The 22,437-nt window shown below is 45.6% G+C and overlaps 1 pseudogene; it reads left to right on the forward strand.

Moving 5' to 3' along the window:
• The window catches only part of LOC139578703 (pituitary adenylate cyclase-activating polypeptide type I receptor-like), an 86,572-nt pseudogene that overhangs the window by 55,127 nt on the left and 9,008 nt on the right, over positions 1 to 22,437 (forward strand).

Consider the following 22,437-nt stretch of genomic DNA (forward strand, 5'->3'; position numbering starts at 1 on the left):
TTAGGGATTAGTCTGTTGTGGAGGGTGTCCAGAAATGTGATAATGTGTGCAGTGTCGTATGGGCCTAGGATTGCATCATGGTGAGGACGCCGTTTTGACTAATAGCCGCACACATTGTTCTGTTGCCACCACGTTGTCCCGGGACGTTGATGATGGCACGGTGTCCGATGATATTTCTGCCGCGGCCCCTTGTTTTTGCGAGATTAAAACCTGCCTCGCCACTTATATTAGCTCATGATGCACTTTTAGCTCCATGACTCTCTGAAAGAGACAAGACAAAACAATGTAGCACAGTACGAAAAGACAGGGATCAGTCAATATGATGTAGCACCATACACTTCCAGATCCAGTACCAATGATAGGATAGTATAGCTTACCTGCACATATTCATATCTCTGTTGTTTTACACGGTCTGAGTTTCTTTCGAAATGGACTCTGTACAGCTGCTTCATCCTAATTCTGTTGCTTTTAAGTAGACGAGACAATGCAGAGAGACTCACTCTGTTGACGTTTTGGAATATGATGTTATTTGCCATTATGTGGTCCTGCAGGTCTCTAAGTCTGATGCAGTTATTTGCAATGACCATATTTACAATGTGGGTCTCCTGCTCTGGGGTAAACACTCTTGCACCAGATATTGGTTTTCTTGCAGTTCTGTAAAAACATTTGAATGGTTTTAGTGATAGATCCTTCTCATTATGAAAGAACAGTACATATTACTGTACCAGTAAGACTACAGCACCTACAGTTACTTACCGGTTCTCATTTTGAAATATCCGGATGATAGCTGCAACAGTATAGCAGCTCAGATTTGGTTGAACCCGTTGCCCAGCCTCCCTCATGTTCATCCAATGGTACATGGGAATCAGAATGACAGTTTGGGACCTTTAAAGGCTTCCCCTTTCCTTTTTGTGCATGTCACAGTCGGGCCGAACAATTCCTTGTGTGTCCCTGGGGCATCCAGGAGGTCCACACTCTAAAAATAAAAGGTTCCTGGAGTACCCTTTAGGGGTTCTTCAAATTGAAACTGTGGGGGAACCCCTATAAGTTCTTCAAATAACCCCTTTTAATGGATCCTCAAAGAAACTTTTGAAGAACTTTTTGGGGTCCATCTTTTAAATACCCCTGATATTATTAATGATAATAATATGCGTAACAATAACACAATATTTTATTTCTCAGTTTAATATGATTTTAGTGGCAAAGTAGAAGACAAAAAATGCTAATATGCAGAGCCCCAAGTCCAATGGGTATTTCCTCTGGCGAAGTTGATGTTAATGTGTTGATGTTCTCCGTATCCATAGCCAGAATGATTTTGCAGTGCGTGGTGATTGAACAGGTTGCTTGTTATATTGTGAGGTTCTATTTCTCAGAGTATAAAACACAACGGACACTACGGAAGCTCAAACCAAGTTTACTCTTCCCAGAGGGTCAATACAGCTGCATCAGACCACAACATTTCACACAAGCACTGATATGTAACCCTTCCTCCTAGGCTGAGTCTCCTCCTACTCATCTGAACAAACATTGTATCTTTATGTATTGTGTTTATGGGCCATAAACTTTTCTTTGTCCCTTAACGTGACCTGACCCTTCATCACTAATCCATGGCTCTCTCCCCTTATCAATGTCTGCCATATGTGATCGCTTTCCCTACTCTCAGTACATTCCAAGCTTAATTGCCTCCACCATATACTTTCCTCCTACAGATAACCATTAACTTCTGGTGTTGACCCTCTAAACCTAAGCACTCAATATTTCAATAGGATACCTGATAATTAACCCTATCCCAAGTTTAAGAGTTAGTACCCAGAATCCATCAATATTCATCAGAGATGTAGGAAGGGTGAAGTCTGTGAATCCCAAAAAATGCAACTATACATAAGATTGACAAAACACACAACAGTATTCATACCTTGGTTTTTGGGGTGAATGTGAATGAAATAAATCTGTTTTGATGATGTTTTTCATACACATACCTTGTCCATAATGTAGAGGCCTATTGGATATTCATTGAAGAGATAAGGGAGGAAGATGGTAAATGGGATCTGCATAACATACCAATACCAATTGACATACCTGTGTATGCCTCCTTGTCTGTATACCTGCAGACACAGACACACAAGTGAGCAGTTCAGTCATCTGCACCCAATACAGCTAACCTTCACGATATTCGTATAGCCTACATATTCTTACCTCTTTGTTGATTGATATCCATTGAATTGTGTCCAGTGTCTGTTTTAGAAAGATTTGCACAAATATGAAAAGATAGATGGTATCATCATTAAACAATATCAATTTAGATCATATAAGGGACAAACCTTAACTGAAACATTTAAAGATCTACTCAATTTAAGTGCCTTAACCTGCTGTCCTTTCAAATTCAAATCAAAATGTTTCAGTTAGGCGGTTAGGTGCCTGCAAGAACCCCCACCAGCTAAGGAGGTTAGCTGTTGTACAACTGACTAGGTATCCCCCTTTCCCTTCTTGGCTGAACCTTTTGGGGGCCATTTTCAGTGCCAAGAACCCTTAGGTTCTTCGAAGAACCCTTTTTGAACACCTCATTTTTATAGTGCACTTTCTCATTGAAGCTAGATAAGCTTAGCCAAAGTACCCTTTCTCCCACCTCCACTAGGCTCATGGTATGACCACAGCCTTGGATGGTAATATGGGAGGAACGGAGGCTCAGGTCTGTATTCATACAGATCTCCTCCCAAGCATCTGGATCCAGGGTGTCCGAGTCCAGATGCTTCCCCACCTCCCCCAGTAACTCAGCCTGATAAGCCAACAATAAAGAGTTCACGTTCAGGTCTCTAATTACTTGGGCTGAGGCTTTGTACATTTCTGGAAAACGGAAGCAGTAAAGACCTCTGCCTTTCCAGGGATTGAAGCGCCGGCGCCGTTAGTAACACGGCACGAGGGGCTGAGGTGGTGAGCACAGTATAACTCTATAGCCGTGAGGCTAGTGGGGCGTTAGCTAGCAAGCAGCTACCTCATGGTGAAGGTGTGTCGTGGCTAGCTCAGTGCTGGAGGTACTGGGAGGCACTGGGCTTTTACCGGTATTTCCAACATTATCCACTAGCGTAGCTGCAGGTAGAAAATCAATGGTAAATGTTCTGTAATTGACATAAGCTGTCAATTACAGATTCGCAGAGGCGTAGCTCTGCGAATCTTAATCACACAAAACCTATTATTTGACAAGGAATCATATTTTTTGATTTTTGATTTAACCTTTATTTAACTAGTCAAGTCAGTTAAGATAAAATCCTTATTTGCAATGACCTCCTTCCCTGGCCAAAACCTAAACGGTGCTGGGCCAATTGTGTGCCGCGCTATGAAGCTCCCAATTACAGCTGGTTGTAAAACAGCCTGGAATCGAACCATGGTCTGTAGTGACACCTCTAACACTGAGACGCAGTGCCTTGGACCACTGTGCCACTCGGGAGCCTCTTGATAGATCAGTGATTCTACACCTCACTTTGCTCAAGTTGATGATCTCCAAGAAGTTGTAGTTAAAAATGGGTCAATTAGGGGCAGTTAAAGGGAAGAGTCAATGAAACCAACCATGCAAGTATATTGTTGGGAATTCTGTGGGTAGCCCTGGCCAGGAGTCGAACCCTAGTCTCTATGTGTTTGGTGTGTGTTTATTTGTGTTCATTATTTCCTGCCACTATGGCCCTTATCTCTCTCTCTCTCTCTACCCTCCTCTTCTGTCATTGCCCTCTGTGGGGCATCTAATCCTCTATCTAATCAGTCTGTAGAAATAATAACACACAGCCCTCTGATCCCTTAACCCATATCAACATGACAAAAACACACACACACACACACACACACACACACACACACACACACACACACACACACACACACACACACACACACACACACACACACACACACATATGCACATACGCACACACACACACACACCAGCAGCACCAAGACAACACAACACAACACATGCAATCATATACATGAGTATGATCATAAAGAAATAAACAGAACAGAGAGAAGACAGGTCCCTAGGCAATTAATTAGCCTGCTGCATTCTGAACTACAGTATTTCACTGTCTAGTATGATAAAGTATTGAACTCTGTTTTACTGTAAACTTTCATTGCTTTGTGTCTTTGTTCTTTAACTATTGCAACGCACTCTATCAGGGGCATCATGCAACCCAAAAATCTAAACGGGCACAAAGTACGTGAGGATGGCTGGGGGGTGTTCTGCAGGGTGCTTATGCTCCCCGTCCGTTGGAGGATTTTGCATTTTTCAAACACCTGAAACAGATTTTTCCTGCATTCTAGAGCCATATTTATTATGCTTAAGTCTTTGCAAAAAATATATATACTTTTTTCTGCATATCTAAGCATACCTCTAGAACTGTCTATCCTGACTGGTGGTTATTTTTAAAGAAACAAAATATGCTTCTCTGCATCTCTGCTCAAATCTGGGTAACATATTGAAAGGAATGTGAGTTTTACTCAGTACATTTAGTTATTACTTGCTTTTCTAAAGTCTACCAACCTGGCCAGCAGAAATGTCAGCTAAAATAGTTAGACAAGCTAGCTACTCTAACTTCATTAGTAGCCTGAAATGGCTTCTTGGTAGCTAGGTATGAGGTTAGGAGATTGGGAACCTATCTGGGCTAGCTAAGCCAACTTCATGAAACTGCTAAGTGGCTAGTGGTATTACAGAGAAAAAACAAACAAACACATTTTTTTTTTGTTCAAAATATAAACAGGATGAATCTGAGGGGGCAAGTGCCCCTGTGCCCCATATGGGAATGATGCCTCTGATCTGTAGAACTGAAGGAATTCTGCCATTTTGCAGTTCTGTCTGTTTATTCAACTGTATGTGAGGGGAGAATGAACTGGCGACCCTCCTGAGTTCTATCTGGGGATAAGGAATTTGGGTAAAAGTCCATCCTCTCTCCTCCATGACTCGGGAAACCGATAAGTGGTTGAGTGGTCGATGACTGTCAGATCGTTAGTAGGCAAACAGAATATGGTTTTCCCCTCCTCGATAGCCTCCTCGATAGCCTCCTTTTGGCTTGGAAGCACCAGTGTATCATACTGCGGAAGAGTTTTCATATCTTCTACACCCTCTTTGAATCAGCTGTTGTATTTTCAGAAAACCATATGTAACATATTGTTCTATCTACAAAATGTTCTTAATTTGTTTGTATCACTTTACACGTTTATTTTGGGATTCCACCCCTGTAAACGTGATTTGCCATGACAAAGTGTGTGTGGAGAAGGACCGTCTCATTTCAAACAAGTGGATTTCCGTCCACATTCCCTCTCCTCGATTACCTTTGATCCTTTTCAAAAGGAGGCAAGAGAGGACAGAGGAGATGGGATGCAGGAGGTGAGCAAATCTAGTTGAGAAAATACCTGCAGGCTACCAGCTCTGGTGGCTCCTCCTTCACACCCTCAGGGCTGGCCTCTGATTGGTTGATCTGTTTCTCAGGTTACATCTTCAGGAACTGTACGAAGGATGGCTGGACAGAGCTGTACCCTACGTATGAGGAGGCCTGTGAGTTCGCAGAGGAGTCAGAGACAGGATCAGAGGTTAGAGATATCACTCACATACTGTACATTCTCTTTTACTCACTCTGTTATTCAGTCACTCATTGAAATGTTCCACTTTCAAGTTTGTTCTGTGGGAGAAGGAATGTGATTGGTTGAGGACAGAAGGAATGTCACTTTCATTCTGCCCTTAGAACCAAATTGAATGAGGAAACCTCTAATGAACTATTTAGTCATGTGCTTGTCTGAATGATCTGGCCTGTACTGTACTATTATTCTAACAGACCCATTTCCCGGGCGCATCATGAAAAGTTACGAGTGCAGTTCAGAATCACAAACCGGTCTGTTTACATATAAGCAAATGCGATCAAGTCCGACTACAGATGCAGCTCATGCAAGTAAGCAAACACTTAATCCAATGGATATCGTCTACAACATCGCAGATGCCATTGATTACCTGGGTCGTTCCACCAATTCGGTACCTTTTGAGAAGTGTAACTTGGTCAATTTTTTATTTTATTTCAACCAAATATAAAAATTAGAGATTTATTTTTTTAAAGTCTCAAAAAGTGAAAAGAAATATTACTATAGTAAATGCCAAATAAAGTAACAGGGTTGACGATTTCTTCTTAAATGAGCCGTACATCCTCTTGTGACAGGGGGAATGAAAGCTTGTGTGCAACAGGGAGTGGAAACCGAATGCTAATTCACCAAAAAAATGAAATTGTTAAAACATTTCTAGCCTGTCTATCTATGGGTAACATGGTTGACGTGTTATGCTCGACCTGCTCAGTTTTCCAACACAAAACACCAGAAAATGTCCAAAAAAGGTAGAACCAGCTCACCAGCTCACCTGCAACTCTATAATTTGACTATTAGATGTTCAATGTTACTTTTGAAAAAAAGATTTAAAAAGGAATCGTTTCACCTTAACGAGAGTTCAGTTCACGTAACAGTCTTGACCTTAAAATGAGGGACAGACGTAAATGAATCACGAATCACAGAAATGACTGTCAACTAACAAGATAACTTAGTCTTTACAATGATGGTGAAACTTGGATAAATGTTGGGATTAAGTGTGTTAAAATCTTCCTAGAAGTGACACAGGGATGACGGAGGGACATGTCAAAATAATGCATTTTGGCACTTTAAGCAATCCTTTATTCATATTAAAAAAAATTTTTTATTGAATTCTCTATGTGGTCTATATTAAAGCGCTATTAATTTAATATAACAGGATTTTACATTAAATACGGTGCACAAGTTCTACTTAAAACATTAAAGGATGGCTTTTCGTGGGACAACCCACCTAGGACGCTAACAAGCCAGTGAGGCAAGGTAAAATATCACAAAAAGAGCTAGATAAAGCAGGAAGAATAATATACTTGTTGAGCAAGCTATAGCGATCAGTCTTGTGTGTTTTCCTCGGTCATCGTTCACTCTCTGCAAAGTTTTTCCAGGTTCAGAGATCAGTGTTTAGCTACAGTGCCTTTTGAAAGTATAAACACCCCTTGACTTTTTCCATATTTTGTTGTTACAAAGTGGGATTCAAATGGATTGAATTTGTCAATGATCTATCTACACAAAATATTCTATATTTAAAAAATGGAGGAACAATTACATTTATTGTTTTAATTAATGGAAAATAAAACACTAATATATATTGATTATATAAGTTTTCAACCCCCTGAGTCAATACATGTTAGAATCACCTTTAACATCGATTACAGCTGTGAGTCTTTCTGGGTAAGTCTCTAAGAGCTTTGCACACCTGGATTGTACAATATTTGCCCATTATTCTTTAAAAAATGTGTCAAGCTCTGTCAAATTGGTTGTTGATCATTGCTAGACAGCTATTTTCAAGTCTTGCTAAATATTTTCAAGCCAATTTAAGTAAAACTGTAATTAGGCCACTCAGGAAAATTCTATGTCGTCTTTGTAAGCAACTCCAGTGTATATTTGGCCTTGTGTTTTAGATTATTGTCCTGCTGAAAGGTTCATATGTCTCTCAGTGTCTGTTGGAAAGCAGACTGAATCAGTTTTTCCCTGTGCTTAGCTCTTGTCACGATCGTCTCCTTGACAGAGATTGGACCAAGGCGCAGCGTGTGCAAAATACATCTTCTTTTATTGAGAAGAGAGAGAAAACACAAAACGAACACTATATACAAACTAACAAAACAACAAACGACCGTGAAGCTAAATAACGTAAGTGCACAGACAAGCAACAAACGTTCAACATAGACAACTACCCACAAAAGCCTACTGCCTATGGCTGCCTTAAATATGGCTCCCAATCAGAGACAATGAATGACAGCTGTCTCTGATTGAGACCCAATCTAGGCAGCCATAGACATAACTAGACAACCTCACTCTTCTCTACCCCATACAACACCCCTAGACTAAACAAAAACACACAAAGACAACCCACCCCAACTCACGCCCTGACCAACTAAATAAATAACAGAAAAAGGAACAATAGGTCAGGAACGTGACATAACCCCCCCCTTAAGGTGCGAACTCCGAGCGCACCAGCATAAAGTCTAGGGGAGGGTCTGGGTGGGCGTCTGTCCACGGTGGCGGCTCTGGCGCTGGTCGTGGTCCCCACCCCACCATAGTCACTACCCGCTTTCGTAGCCTCCTCCAAATGGCCACCCTCCAAATTAACCCCACCGGACTAAGGGGCAGCACCGGACTAAGGGGCAGCACCGGACTAAGGGGCAGCACCGGACTAAGGGGCAGCACCGGACTAAGGGGCAGCACCGGACTAAGGGGCAGCACCAGACTAAGGGGCAGCACCAGGATAAGGGGCAGCACCAGGATAAGGGGCAGCACCAGGATAAGGGGCAGCTCCGGACTGGATGGCGGATCCTGGCTGGCTGGCGGATCCTGGCTGGCTGGCGGATCCTGGCTGGCTGGCGGATCCTGGCTGGCTGGCGGATCCTGGCTGGCTGGCGGATCCTGGCTGGCTGGCGGATCCTGGCTGGATGACGGCTCTGGCGGATCCTGGCTGGATGACGGCTCTGGCGGATCCTGGCTGGATGACGGCTCTGGCGGATCCTGGCTGGATGACGGCTCTGGCTGGTCATGGCTCGCTGACGGCTCTGGCTGGTCATGGCTCGCTGACGGCTCTGGCTGGTCATGGCTCGCTGACGGCTCTGGCTGGTCATGGCTCGCTGACGGCTCTGGCTGGTCATGGCTCGCTGACGGCTCTGGCTGGTCATGGCTCGCTGACGGCTCTGGCTGGTCATGGCTCGCTGACGGCTCTGGCTGGTCATGGCTCGCTGACGGCTCTGGCTGGTCATGGTTCGCGGAAGGCTCTGGCTGATCCGGTCTGGCGGAAGGCTCTGGCTGATCCGGTCTGGCGGAAGGCTCTGGCTGATCCGGTCTGGCGGAAGGCTCTGGCTGATCCGGTCTGGCGGAAGGCTCTGGCTGATCCGGTCTGGCGGAAGGCTCTGGCTGATCCGGTCTGGCGGAAGGCTCTGGCTGATCCGGTCTGGCGGAAGGCTCTGGCTGATCCGGTCTGGCGGAAGGCTCTGGCTGCTCCGGTCTGGCGGAAGGCTCTGGCTGATCCGGTCTGGCGGAAGACTCTGGCTGCTCCTGTCTGGCGGAAGGCTCTGGCGGCTCCTGTCTGGCGGAAGGCTCTAGCGGCTCCTGTCTGGCGGACGGCTCTGTAGGCTCATGGCAGACGGGCGGCTTTGCAGGCTCATGGCAGACGGGCGGCTTTGAAGGCTCAATACAGACGGGCAGTTCATGCGGCGCTTGGCAGACGGGCAGTTCAGGCGCCGCTTGGCAGACGGGCAGTTCAGGCGCCGCTTGGCAGACGGGCAGTTCAGGCGCCGCTTGGCAGACGGGCAGTTCAGGCGCCGCTTGGCAGACGGGCAGTTCAGGCGCCGCTTGGCAGACGGGCAGTTCAGGCGCCGTTGGGCAGACGGCAGACTCTGGCCGGCTGAGACGCACTGTAGGCCTGGTGCGTGGTGCCGGAACTGGAGGTACCGGGCTAAGGACACGCACCTTCAGGCTAGTGCGGGGAACAACAACAGGGCACACTGGACTCTCAAGGCGTACTATAGGCCTGATGTGTGGTACCGGCACTGGTGGTACCGGGCTGAGGACACGCACAACAGGGCGAGTACGGGGAGAAGGAACAGTGCGTACAGGGCTCTGGAGACGCACATGAGGCTTGGTGCGTGGTACCGGAACTGGTGGTACCGGACTGGAGACACGCACCTCAAGGCTAGTGCGGGGAGCAAGGACAGGGCACACTGAGTTCTCAAGGCGCACTATAGGACTGGTGCGTGGTACCGGAACTGGTGGTACCGGGCTGAGGGCACGCACCTCAGGACGAGTGCGGGGAGAAGGATCAATGCGTACAGGGCTCTGGAGACGCACAGGAGGCTTGGTGCGTGGTGCCGGGACTGGAGGCACTGGGCTGGAGACACGCACCACAGGGAGAGTGCGTGGAGGAGGAACAGGGCTCTGGAGACGCACTGGAAGCCTGGTGCGTGGTGTCAGCACTGGTGGTACTGGGCTGGGAACACACACCACAGGGCTAGTGCGAGGAGCAGTAACAGGACGCACAGGACTCTGGAGACGCACAGGAGGCTTTGTGCGTGCTGTAGGCACTGTCTTAACCAGACGGCTAGCACGCTCCTCAGGACGAGTATGGAGAGCTGTTCCCGGTGACATTAACTCACCAACACGTTCATTCGGACGAATGCCATGCCTCATGCACCAAACCAGTACATCCCTCATAACTCTCTCCTCCAATTTCTCCATTAACTCCTTTACTGTCTCTGCGTCACTCACCTCCAAATCCGCCCTCACCGGCTCCTTACGGTAAGCAGGAGGAGTTGGCTCACGTCTCCCGACTGACCCAACTAAACTACCCGAGAGCCCCCCCCCAAGAAATTTTTGGGTTTGACTTACGGGCTTCCAGCCTTGTTTCCGTGCTGCCTCCTCATATCGCCGCCTCTCCGCTTTCGCTACCTCCAGCTCAGCTTTGGGGCGGCGATATTCTCCTGGTTGAGCCCAGGGTCCCTTTCCGTCCAATATTTCCTCCCAAGTCCACGAGTCCTGGTTCCTCTCACGCTGCTTGATCCATGGTTGGTGGGTAGTTCTGTCACGATCGTCTTCTTGACAGAGATTGGACCAAGGCGCAGCGTGTGCAAAATACATCTTCTTTTATTGAGAAGAGAGAGAAAACACAAAACGAACACTATATACAAACTAACAAAACAACAAACGACCGTGAAGCTAAATAACGTAAGTGCACAGACAAGCAACAAACGTTCAACATAGACAACTACCCACAAAAGCCTACTGCCTATGGCTGCCTTAAATATGGCTCCCAATCAGAGACAATGAATGACAGCTGTCTCTGATTGAGACCCAATCTAGGCAGCCATAGACATAACTAGACAACCTCACTCTTCTCTACCCCATACACATACAACACCCCTAGACTAAACAAAAACACACAAAGACAACCCACCCCAACTCACGCCCTGACCAACTAAATAAATAACAGAAAAAGGAACAATAGGTCAGGAACGTGACAGCTCTATTCATTTTCTTTTTATCCTAAAAAAATCCCTTGCCGATGACAAGCATACCCATAACATGATGCAACCACCGTCATTCTTGAAAATGTTGTGTTGGATTTGCCCCAAACATAACACTTTGTATTCAGAACAAAAGGTTTATTTCGTTGCCACATTTTTTTGCAGCATTCATTTATGTTAGTATTGTGGAGTAACTACAATGTTGTTGATCCATCCTCAGTTATCTCCGATCACAAACATTAAACTCTGTAACTGTTTTAAAATCACCACTGGCCTCTTGGTGAAATCCCAGAGTGGTTTCCTTCCTTTCCGGCAACTTGTTTAGGAAGGTCTCCTCTATCTTTGTAGTGACTGGGTGTATTAATACACCATCCAAAGTGTCATATTAATAATAGCTGCATTATGCTCCAAGGGATATACAACGGCTGCTTTTTTTTTACCCATCTACCGATAGGTGCCCTTCTTTGCAAACCATAGGAAAACCTCCCTCGTCTTTGTGGTTGAATCTTTGCTTGAAATTCACTGCTCGACGCAGGGGCCTTACAGATAGTTGTATGTGTGGGGTACAGAGATGGGGTAGTCATTTAAAATGTTAAACACTGTTATTGCACTCAGAGTGAGTCCATGCAACTTAATACAGTGCATTTGGAAAGTGTACAGACCCCTTGACTTTTTCCACATTTTGTTACGTTACTGCCTTATTCTAAAATAGATTCATTCAGTTTTTTTCCCTCATCAACCTACACACAATACCCCATAATGACAAAGTGAAAACAGGTTTTTAGAAATGTTTGCCACTCAAGGACATTCAAGGACATTCAGAGACCTGTCCCAAAGGCCACTCAAGGACATTCAGAGACCTGTCCCAAAGGCACTCCTGCGTTGTCTTGACTGTGTGTTTAGGGTCGTTGTCCTGTTGGAAGGTGAACTTTCACCCCAGTCCAAGGTCCTGAGCGCTCTGGAGCAGGTTTTCATCAACGACCTCTCTGTACTTTTCTCCATTAATCTTTCCCTCGATCCTGACAAGTCATCCAGTCCCTGGTGCTGAAAAACATTCCCACAGCATGATGCTGCCACCACCATGCTTCACCGTAGGAATGGTGCCAGGTTTCCTCCAAATGTGATGCTTGGCATTCAGGCCAAAGAGTTCAATCTTGGTTTCATCAGACCAGAGACCAGTCCTTTAGGCCACTCTACCATAAAGGCCTGATTGGTGGAGTGCTGCAGAGATGGTTTGATCTTTTGGAAGGTTCTCCCAATTCCACAGAGGAACTCTGGAGCTCTGTCAGAGTGAGTCAACTCCCTGCCCTTTTCCCCTGATTGTTTAGTTTAGCCGGGCGTTCAGCTCTAGGAAGAGTCTTGGTGATTCCAAGCTTCTTCCATTTAAGAATGATGGAGGCCATTGTGTTCTTGGAGACCTTCAATGTTTCAGAAATATTTTGGTACCCTTCCCCAGATCTGTGCCTCGACAATTCCTTCAACCTCATAGCTTGGTTTTTGTTCTGACATGCGCTGTCATCTGTGAGACCTTATATAGACAAGTGTGTGCCTTTCCAAACATGTCCAATCAATTGAATTTACCAGAGTTAGACTCCAATCAAGTCTCAGAAAAATCGCAAGGATGATCAATGGAAACAGGATGCATCGGAGCTCAATTTCAAGTTTCATAACAAAGTGTCTGAATACTTATGTAAATAATATATTTCTGTTTTTGATTTTTAATACATTTGCAAACATTTCTAAAAACCTGTTTTCACTTTGTCATTATGGGGTATTGTGTGTAGATTGATAAGGAAAACATTTAATTTGATCAATTTTAGAATAAGGCTGTAACGTTAAAAAAATGTGGGAAAAGTCAAGGGGTCTGAATACTTTCCAAATGCACTGTATGTGACTTATTAACGGCATTTTTACTCCTGAACTTGTTTAGGCCTGCCATAACAAAAGAGTTGAATACGTATTGACTCAAGACATTTAGGCTTTTTATTTTTTATGAATTTGTAAAAATGTACTGTTTCTAAAACATTTTTCCACTTTGACATTATGGGGTATTGTGTGTAGATCAATGACACAAAATCTCAATTTAATCCATTTTAAATTCAGGCTGTAACACAACAAAATTTGAACTTTTTCCCTTTGCTTGTGGACTTCTGTGCACAACCCAACAGCTGTCTGTGACCAGGCAAAACAAATTCTCCAAGCCAAACCTTCATACCATAACTGCTAACCGCTACACAGCTCAGATCTAGCTACTAGAACTAACGTGTTAGTAAACACACAATCCAATCCATGTGTACAACCACACAGTACAGTTTAGCCGTTACACCAGTGGGCCCCGGTGGCAATAAATGAATAAAACCGAAAGCTTACCTTATGTTGGATAACCTTAGCCAGCTATCTAAAATAAATAGCATTACTCTCTGTTTGAGTCAGGTTGCTAAGTAGCCTAAATTAGCTGCATTAGCCAGCTAAGTAAGTGAGTAAACCAAGAAGAATAAAAAAAGACAGGAATCTCTCTATCGCTCTCTCTCGCTCTCTCTCTGCTGCTTAATTTGTTCCAAACTGTTCAACTATTGCCTTTCACTCTCTTTGAGTCAACTACTCACCACACTTTATGCACTGCAGTGTCAGCTAGCTGTAGTTTATGCTTTCAGTACTAGATTCATTCTCTGGTCCTTTGATTGGATGGACAACATGTCAGTTCATACTGCAAGAGCTCTCATGGTTGGAAGAAGTTTCCATAATTACGGTGTAAGTATTTGGTAGCGGTGAGATCCATGATCATCTTAGGTTTTGTATTGAAGTCAATGTACCCACAGACGGAAAAAAGCTGTCCTCTGGCTACTCCATTGTGTTACCTTAGAGAGTGCTCTTGAGGCTACTGTAGACCATTTCAAAAAAGTGTTTTAATCAGCTATTTCGTGACATTTGAATAAATTTAGTATTGTTTTATCTAAAAAGGATGAACTTTTTTAATGTGTCACTATTTAAACTTTTATGAAATTCACTGAGTAGGTTGGTCCTCCCCTTCCTCCTCTGAGGAGCCTCCACTGCTCCACACACCCTCTGTCACCTACATAATAGAAGACCCAGACACACACACACAATTGCCAAGGCCATGAGAAAGGTGTGTGATCGTGCCATGCATGTGAAAACACTAATTAAAAAGTTTCACTCCCCAGACAGAAACCCAACAATACCTTTCCTGTCTGGATAAGTTAATTTGCTAAGCTTACATTGTTTTATCTACTTGTCAGTATATAATAATTATATAAATATATGATTGAGTATATGCAGGCAAGGTACTGATGGTGTCACGAATACTACCGAAGGTGACTCCCCTTCCCGTTCGGGTGGCGCTCGGCGGTCGTCGTCGCCGGTCTACTAGCTGCCACCGATCCCTTTTTCCTTTTCGTTTATGTATGTCTAATTGGGTTCACCTGTTTCTTGTTGGGGTTTTGGGAGGAGTACTATTTAGGTTAGTTTCGCCCGCTAGTGTTTGTGCGGGCTTATTTTGTGTGTTCATGTTACGTTCGGGTGTGGATTATTTGTTGGTGGGTTTTTCGCTGTCCAGTTCATTTTTAAACAGTGGTCTGTGGGTCGTGTGTTACGCCTGTGTTTTGGCGTCACCCCTTTATACCTGTTCCTGTTTCATATGGACATTAAAGCGTTTTGTTCCCGTAAACTTTTGCTCTCTCTGCGCCTGACTCTACACCCATCATTCACCTGACGTTACAGATGGTATTTGAAGTCCTTTCAGTTATAACAGTGATCTTAGGAATTCCAGAGTATGGAACAGGCTTATCTTCACATTGCCAAAATATCACCATCCCTCAATAATTTCAAACGTATACTAGGGGTCAGCCTAATCAACCCAGTAGTCTCCTCCATGTAGCCTAACTCTCTCTCACACACACACACATAATCAAACATGTTTTTTCTTTGATACTGAGTATATCATATACATTTATAATTAGCATGCTCTGTTTAACTGATTGAACAAACCTTTTTTGTACTTATATGTGTATATTGTTTTATGTGGTGTGGTTTTCATATACAGTGCATTCAGAAAGTATTCAGACCTCTTGACTTTTTCCACATTTTGTTACGTTACAGCCTTATTGTAACGGCAGATTTCCTCCTCTTCGTCTGAAGAGGAGGTGTAGGGATCGGACCAAGACGCAGAGTGGAAAGTGTCCATAATTTATTATAAAATTAACTGAACACTACAATGAAACAAATTAACAAATAGAATCCAACCGAAAACAGTCCCGTGTGGCACGAATACTAACACGAAAGACAAACACCCACAAACACACACGTGAACCCCGGCTGCCTAAGTATGATTCTCAATCAGGGACAACGATTGACAGCTGCCTCTGATTGAGAATCATACCAGGCCGAACACAAAAATCCCAACATAGAAAATCAACCATAGACAAACCCACCCAACTCACGCCCTGACCAACTAAAATAAATACAAGACAAAGGAAAACAGGTCAGGAACGTGACAGAACCCCCCCCCTTAAGGTGCGAACTCCGGGCGCACCACCATAAATTCTAGGGGAGGGTCTGGGTGGGCGTCTGTCCACGGTGGCGGCTCTGGCGCGGTACGTGGACCCCACCTTAGCAATGTCTTTGTCCGCCTCCTTACTCGCCCCCGTGGCCTCCTCCTAACAACCACCCTCCATGTACGCAGCACCGGACTGAGGGGCAGCTCCGGACTGAGGGGCAGCACCGGACTGAGGGGCAGCACCGGACTGAGGGGCAGCTCCGGACTGAGGGGCGGATCCTGGCTGGCTGGCTCTGGCGGATCCTGGCTGGCTGGCGGATCCTGGCTGGCTGGCGGATCCTGGCTGGCTGGCTCTGGCGGATCCTGGCTGGCTGGCTCTGGCGGATCCTGGCTGGCTGGCTCTGGCGGATCCTGGCTGGACGGCTCTGGCGGATCCTGGCTGGACGGCTCTGGCGGATGCTGGCTGGACGGCTCTGGCTGATCCTGGCTGGACGGCTCTGGCTGATCCTGGCTGGACGGCTCTGGCGGATCCTGGCTGGACGGCTATGGCGGATCCTGGCTGGACGGCTATGGCGGATCCTGGCTGGACGGCTCTGGCTGGTCCTGGCTGGACGGCTCTGGCTGGTCCTGGCTGGACGGCCCTGGCTGGTCCTGGCTGGCTGACGGCTCTGTCTGCTCATGGCTGGCGGAAGGCTCTGACTGCTCCTGTCTGGCGGAAGGCTCTGGCTGCTCCTGTCTGGCGGAAGGCTCTGGCTGCTCCTGTCTGGCGGAAGGCTCTGGCTGCTCCTGTCTGGCGGAAGGCTCTGGCTGCTCCTGTCTGGCGGACGGCTCTGACGGCTCGGGACAGACGGGCAGCTCTGACGGCTCGGGACAGACGGGCAGCTCTGACGGCTCGGGACAGACGGACAGCTCTGACGGCTCGGGACAGACGGACAGCTCTGACTGCTCGGGACAGACGGACAGCTCTGACGGCTCGGGACAGACGGACAGCTCTGACGGCTCGGGACAGACGGACAGCTCTGACGGTGCTGTGCAGGCAGGCAGCTCAGACAGTGCTGGGCAGATGAGAGACTCTGGCTGCGCTGGAGAAGAGGAATGCTCTGACAGCGCTGGACAGGTGGGAGCAACTGGGGAGAGAACCCGGAGAGACAGCCTGGTGCGGGGGGCTGCCACCGGAGGACTGGTACGTGGAGGTGGCACCGGGTATACCGGACCGTGAAGGAGGACACGCGCTCTTGAGCACCGAGCCTGCACAACCTTACCAGGTTGAATGATCCCCGTAGCCCTGCCAGTGCGGCGAGGTGTAATAGCCCGCACTGAGCTATGCTGGCGAACCGGGGACACCATTGTAAGGCTGGTGCCATGTACGCCGGCCCGAGGCCAGATGCGTTGGGCCGGCTTCATGACACCCGGCTCGATGCCCAACCTAGCCCTACCAGTGCGGCGAGGTGGAATAGCCCGCACTGGACTAAGCACGCGTACTGGGGACACCGTGCGCTTTACCGCATAACACGGTGTCTGACCAGTACGACGCCCTCTCACTCCACGGTAAGCACGGGGAGTTGGCTCAGGTATCCTACCCGGCTTTGCCACACCCCGCGTGTGCCCCCCCCCCCCAATAAATTTTTGGGTCTGACTCTCGGGCTCCCAACCGCGTCGCCGTGCTGCCTCCTCATACCAGCGCCTCTCTGCCTTCGCTGCCTCCATCCAACTCCGCCTTGGGACGGCGATATTCCCCTGGCTGAACCAAGGGTCCTTTGCCGTCCAGGATCTCTTCCCAGGTCCACGAGTCCTGTGTCTTCTGTTGCTGCTGTCGCTGCCCTTCTCCACTCCGCTTGGTCCTTTGTTGGTGGGTGTTTCTGTAACGGCAGATTTCCTCCTCTTCGTCTGAAGAGGAGGTGTAGGGATCGGACCAAGACGCAGAGTGGAAAGTGTCCATAATTTATTATAAAATTAACTGAACACTACAATGAAACAGATTAACAAATAGAATCCAACCGAAAACAGTCCCGTGTGGCACGAATACTAACACGAAAGACAAACACCCACAAACACACACGTGAACCCCGGCTGCCTAAGTATGATTCTCAATCAGGGACAACGATTGACAGCTGCCTCTGATTGAGAATCATACCAGGCCGAACACAAAAATCCCAACATAGAAAATCAACCATAGACAAACCCACCCAACTCACGCCCTGACCAAATAAAATAAATACAAGACAAAGGAAAACAGGTCAGGAACGTGACACTTATTCTAAAATATATCAAATTATATATATTTTCTCATCAATCTACACACAATACGCCATAATGACAAAGTGAAAACAGGTTATTAGATTTTTTTGCAAATGTAAAAAACTTAAAAACAGAAAAACCTTATTTACATAAGTATTCAGACCTTTTGCTATGAGACTCAAAAATGGAGCTCAGGGGCATCCTGTTTCCATTGATCATCCTTGAACTCTTTATACAACTTGATTGGAGTCCACCTGTGGTAAATTCTATTGATTGGACATGATTTGGAAAGGCACACACTTGTCTATATCAGGTCTCACAGTTGACAGTGCATGTTAGAGCAAAAACCAAGCCATAAGGTCGAAGGAATTGTCCTAGAGCTCCGAGACAGGATTGTGGTGAGGCACAGATCTGGGGAAGGGTACCAAAATATTTATGCAGGCTTGAAGGTCCCCAAGAACACAGTGGACTCCATCATTCTTAAAAGAAAGAAGCTTGGAACAACCAATACTCTTCCTAGAGCTGGCCACCTGGCCAAACTGCTCAATCGGGGGAGAAGAGCCTTGGTCAGGGAGGGGACAAAGATTCCGATGGTCACTCTGACAGAGCTCCAGAGTTCCTCTGTGGAGATGGGAGAACCTTCCAGAAGGACAACCATCTCTGCAGCACTCCACCAATCAGGACTGTATGGTAGAGTGGCCAGATGGAAGCCACTCCTCAGTAAAAGGCACATGACAACCCGCTTGGAGTTTGCCAAAAAGCACCTAAAGGACTCTCAGACCATGAAAAAAAATATTCTCTGGTCTGATGAAACCACTTTCGCCTGAATGCAAAGTGTCACATCTGGAGGAAACCTGGCACCATCCCTAAGGTGAAGCATGGTGGTGGCAGCATCATGCTGTGGGGATGTTTTTCAGCGGCATGGACTGGGAGACTAGTCAGGATCGAGGGAAAGATGAACGGAGCAATTTACAGAGAGATACTTAATGAAAACCTGCTCCAGAGCGCTCAGGACCTCAGACTGGGACGAAGGTTCACCTTCCAACAGAAAAACGACCCTAAGCATACAGCCAAGACAACGCAGGAGTGACTTCAGGATAAGTCTCTGAATGTCCTTGAGTGGCCCAGCCAGAGCCCGGACTTGAACCCGATTTAACATCTCTGGAGAGACCTCAAAATGGCTGTGCAGCGACGCTCCCCATCCAACCTGACAGAGCTTGAGAGGATCTGCAGAGAAGAATGGGGGAAACTCCCCAAATACAGGTGTGCCAAGTTTGTAGCGTCATACCCATGAAGACTCAAGACTGTAATCGCTGCAAAAGGTGCTTCAACAATGTACTGAGTAAAGTGTCTGAATACTTATGTAAATATGATATTTCTTAAAACCAGTTTTTTCTTTGTCATTATGGCGTATTGTGTATAGATTGATGGGGGAAAAAAACTATTTAACCTCTCTTGGGTAGGGGGCAGTATTTTCACATCTGGATGAAAAGTGTGCCCAGAGTAAGCTGCCTGTTACTCAGGCCCAGAAGCTAGGATATGCATATAATTGGTAGATTTGGATAGAAAACACTCTAAAGTTTCTAAATCATAACTGATATGTTATGAGTATAACATAACTGAGTATAACATAACTGATATGGCAGGAGAAACCCCAAGGACAAACCATCCCCCCCAAAAGAAAATTCAGCCTACCACTGTTTTCAATGGCTGTCACTTTTATTATAAGGTGAAATCCTTCCAGATTGCAGTTCCTAGGGCTTCCACTAGATGTCAACAGTCTTTAGAAAGAGTTTCATGCTGGTTTTTGGAAGAATAAGCCAGAAATTGTAGTTTTTTTAGGTGGCTCCCATTTTGGCTGTAGTGTTTCCAAGCGCGTGGAAGAGAGCGCGTTCTTTGGTATTTTTCTCCGGTAAAGACAATAACGATTTGATTGTTTATTTATGTATTAGGGTACCTAAGGTTTGATTATAAACGTTGTTTGACTTGTTTGGAAAAGTTTATTAGTAACGTTTGGGATTCATTTTGTATGCATTTTGATGGAGGGAAACTGGGTGGATTATTGACTGAAGCGTGCCAGCTAAACTGAGTTTTTATGGATATAAAGAAGGACATTATTGAACAAAATAACCATTTGTGATGTATCTGGGACCTTTTGGAGTGCCAACAGAAGAAGATCATCAAAGGTAAGGCATTTATTATATTGCTATTTTTGACTTTCGTGGCGCACCGGCCTGATTGAAAAATGTTTTTCATGCTTTTGTATGCGGTGCGCTGTCCTCAGATAATCGCATGGGGTGCTTTCGCCGTAAAGCCTTTTTGGAATCTGACACAGCGGCTGGATTAACAAGAAGTTAAGCTTTATTTTGATGTATTACACTTGTGATTTTATGAAAGTTAAATGTTTATAATTCTGTAGTTTGAATTTTGCGCTCTGCAATTTCACAGGATGTTGGCCAGGTGGGACACTACCGTCCATAAGAAGTTAATCTATTTAAGAATAAGGCTCTAATGTAGCAAAATGTGGATAAAGTCAAGGGGACTGAATATTTTCCAAATGCGCCGTAAGCCCTTTTAGGTTTCCAACTTCACTTGCACACCGTTTTCCCCATTTTTCTATCTGTACTGTTTTGTCTTTCACTAGTTTTCTCTGGAGCGAATATATGAAACCCCCCCCAAAAACTAAAACCAGTACTATATGTTTCTTTCTGACCTTTCTCCTGTTGATTTCTAGACAACATACTTTTTGACCATCAGTCAGGTGTACACTGCTGGATACGCCACCTCCCTCATCTCCCTCATATCAGCCATTTTTGTCTTCGCTGTGTTCAGGTAACACTAGGACATACTCAGTCCAATATTAGTTCCTAAGAGATACACAGATACATGATAAATAGATAACACTGTAAGAAAGGACTGCATTCATATAGGTATTATAGTTTATAATGGTACAGTATATATTGTATGGGAAAACATTTGTAAACATGGACCCTCTAAACTCGCCTGACAGGAAATGAGGTCAGTTTAACAAGAAGTTAACTCACCCGTACAGGAAGTTCCACTGTACCAGGAACTACATCCACATCAACCTCTTCTCCTCGTTCATCCTGAGAGCCAGTGCCGTCTTCATCAAGGATGGGGTTCTTTTTGCTGATGAGAACTTCGACCACTGCTTCATGTCCACTGTGAGTGCCATGATGTCATCAACAAAGGACACTTACTATACTGAATTTAATGTCCCAATACTGTCTCTAACTCCCTGTGACTTCTACCTCTTACACCATCATATATTTAGATATTCTATACCGTATCTACATTAACTTCATGTAAGTTCATAGAGTATCCCACCGATCTATACTAAGTTCCTGAAACTGTATAAGTCTTCCTCCTAGCACTTTCCTCCTTTGAATGTCATTGCCTTCAGAGTGTATGACTCATCTTGTTGTATGGGAACAGCGTGAGATGGTGAGATTGTGAACACTATCACACTGGAACACATTTTAACTTATTGAAACGAGTCTGTGAGAGAGCGAGTCGAGACTTTCTCCTCAGTATATTTTATGCTGATACATGCTTCTAAACAGAGCGAGTCGTCCAGTTGAGAGAAAAGGGCTGTGTGTGCAGACAAGGCGATGGGTCATTCTATACTTAGAAAGTAAATCCACAGCACAGAGAGGAGATCGGGGCAATAGAGAGTCAACTATAGAAGTATAGAAAGGTGTGAAAGTGTGATTGTGTCTCAGGGAGTCATTGGCATGGTGGATGGGGCACCCGAGGGTGAAGGGGAGGGGTGGAGGTGGCAGTGTGCAGGTAATTTGCTAATTTAAATTTTCCTTGAATATTGTTGCACATTGCGTATTCTAATATAAAGTTAATAACATTATTATTTACATATTGTAACAAAGTGGTAACTATCCAAACATTGGGATATGCATGGGCTTTTGTGGAACTCATACACTTGTGTAAGCCTCATTAAAACTACAAAAGTGTCAGTGAACCGGAAAACAGATGAACCGGAATGACATTTACTCTCACGGCTGGCCAAAAATAACTATGTGTCAGCCACGCCCCTACTAAGCCACACCTCCAGTCTTCTGATCTCAATAACCCAGCATCAACAACCCAACATTTGTCTTTTTATAGAAAACAATTCAACAACTAAGTGACCCAATGCCTAGAACCCAGCAACTGGGTCAGCCAAACAACACAGCATTTTGAGTGTGTGTATGTTGTGTTCTCCTGCAGACAGAGTGTAAATCAGCAGTGGCGTTCTTCCAGTTTAGCATCCTGGCTAACTACTTCTGGTTGCTGGTCGAGGGCATGTACCTCCAGACCCTCCTTGCCCTCACCTTCGTCTCACACAATAAGTACTTCTGGTGGTACACACTCATCGGCTGGGGTAGGTGACCGTTCTCAATCTGTCCTCTTTCTTTCTATCTCTCTCCCACTCTTTCTGTCTTTCGCACACACACCTATCTCTCTTTTCACACTCACTCTATCTCTCTTTGTCTCTCTTCCCTTCTCCCTCTCTCCTCAACAACTCAAAGAGGCATGGCTTTGTTACAACATCTTGCTGATGTTTGTCCATTCTCT

The sequence above is a fragment of the Salvelinus alpinus genome, chromosome 6 (assembly GCF_045679555.1).
Source record: "Salvelinus alpinus chromosome 6, SLU_Salpinus.1, whole genome shotgun sequence".
NCBI classification, from domain to species: Eukaryota; Metazoa; Chordata; class Actinopteri; order Salmoniformes; family Salmonidae; genus Salvelinus; species Salvelinus alpinus.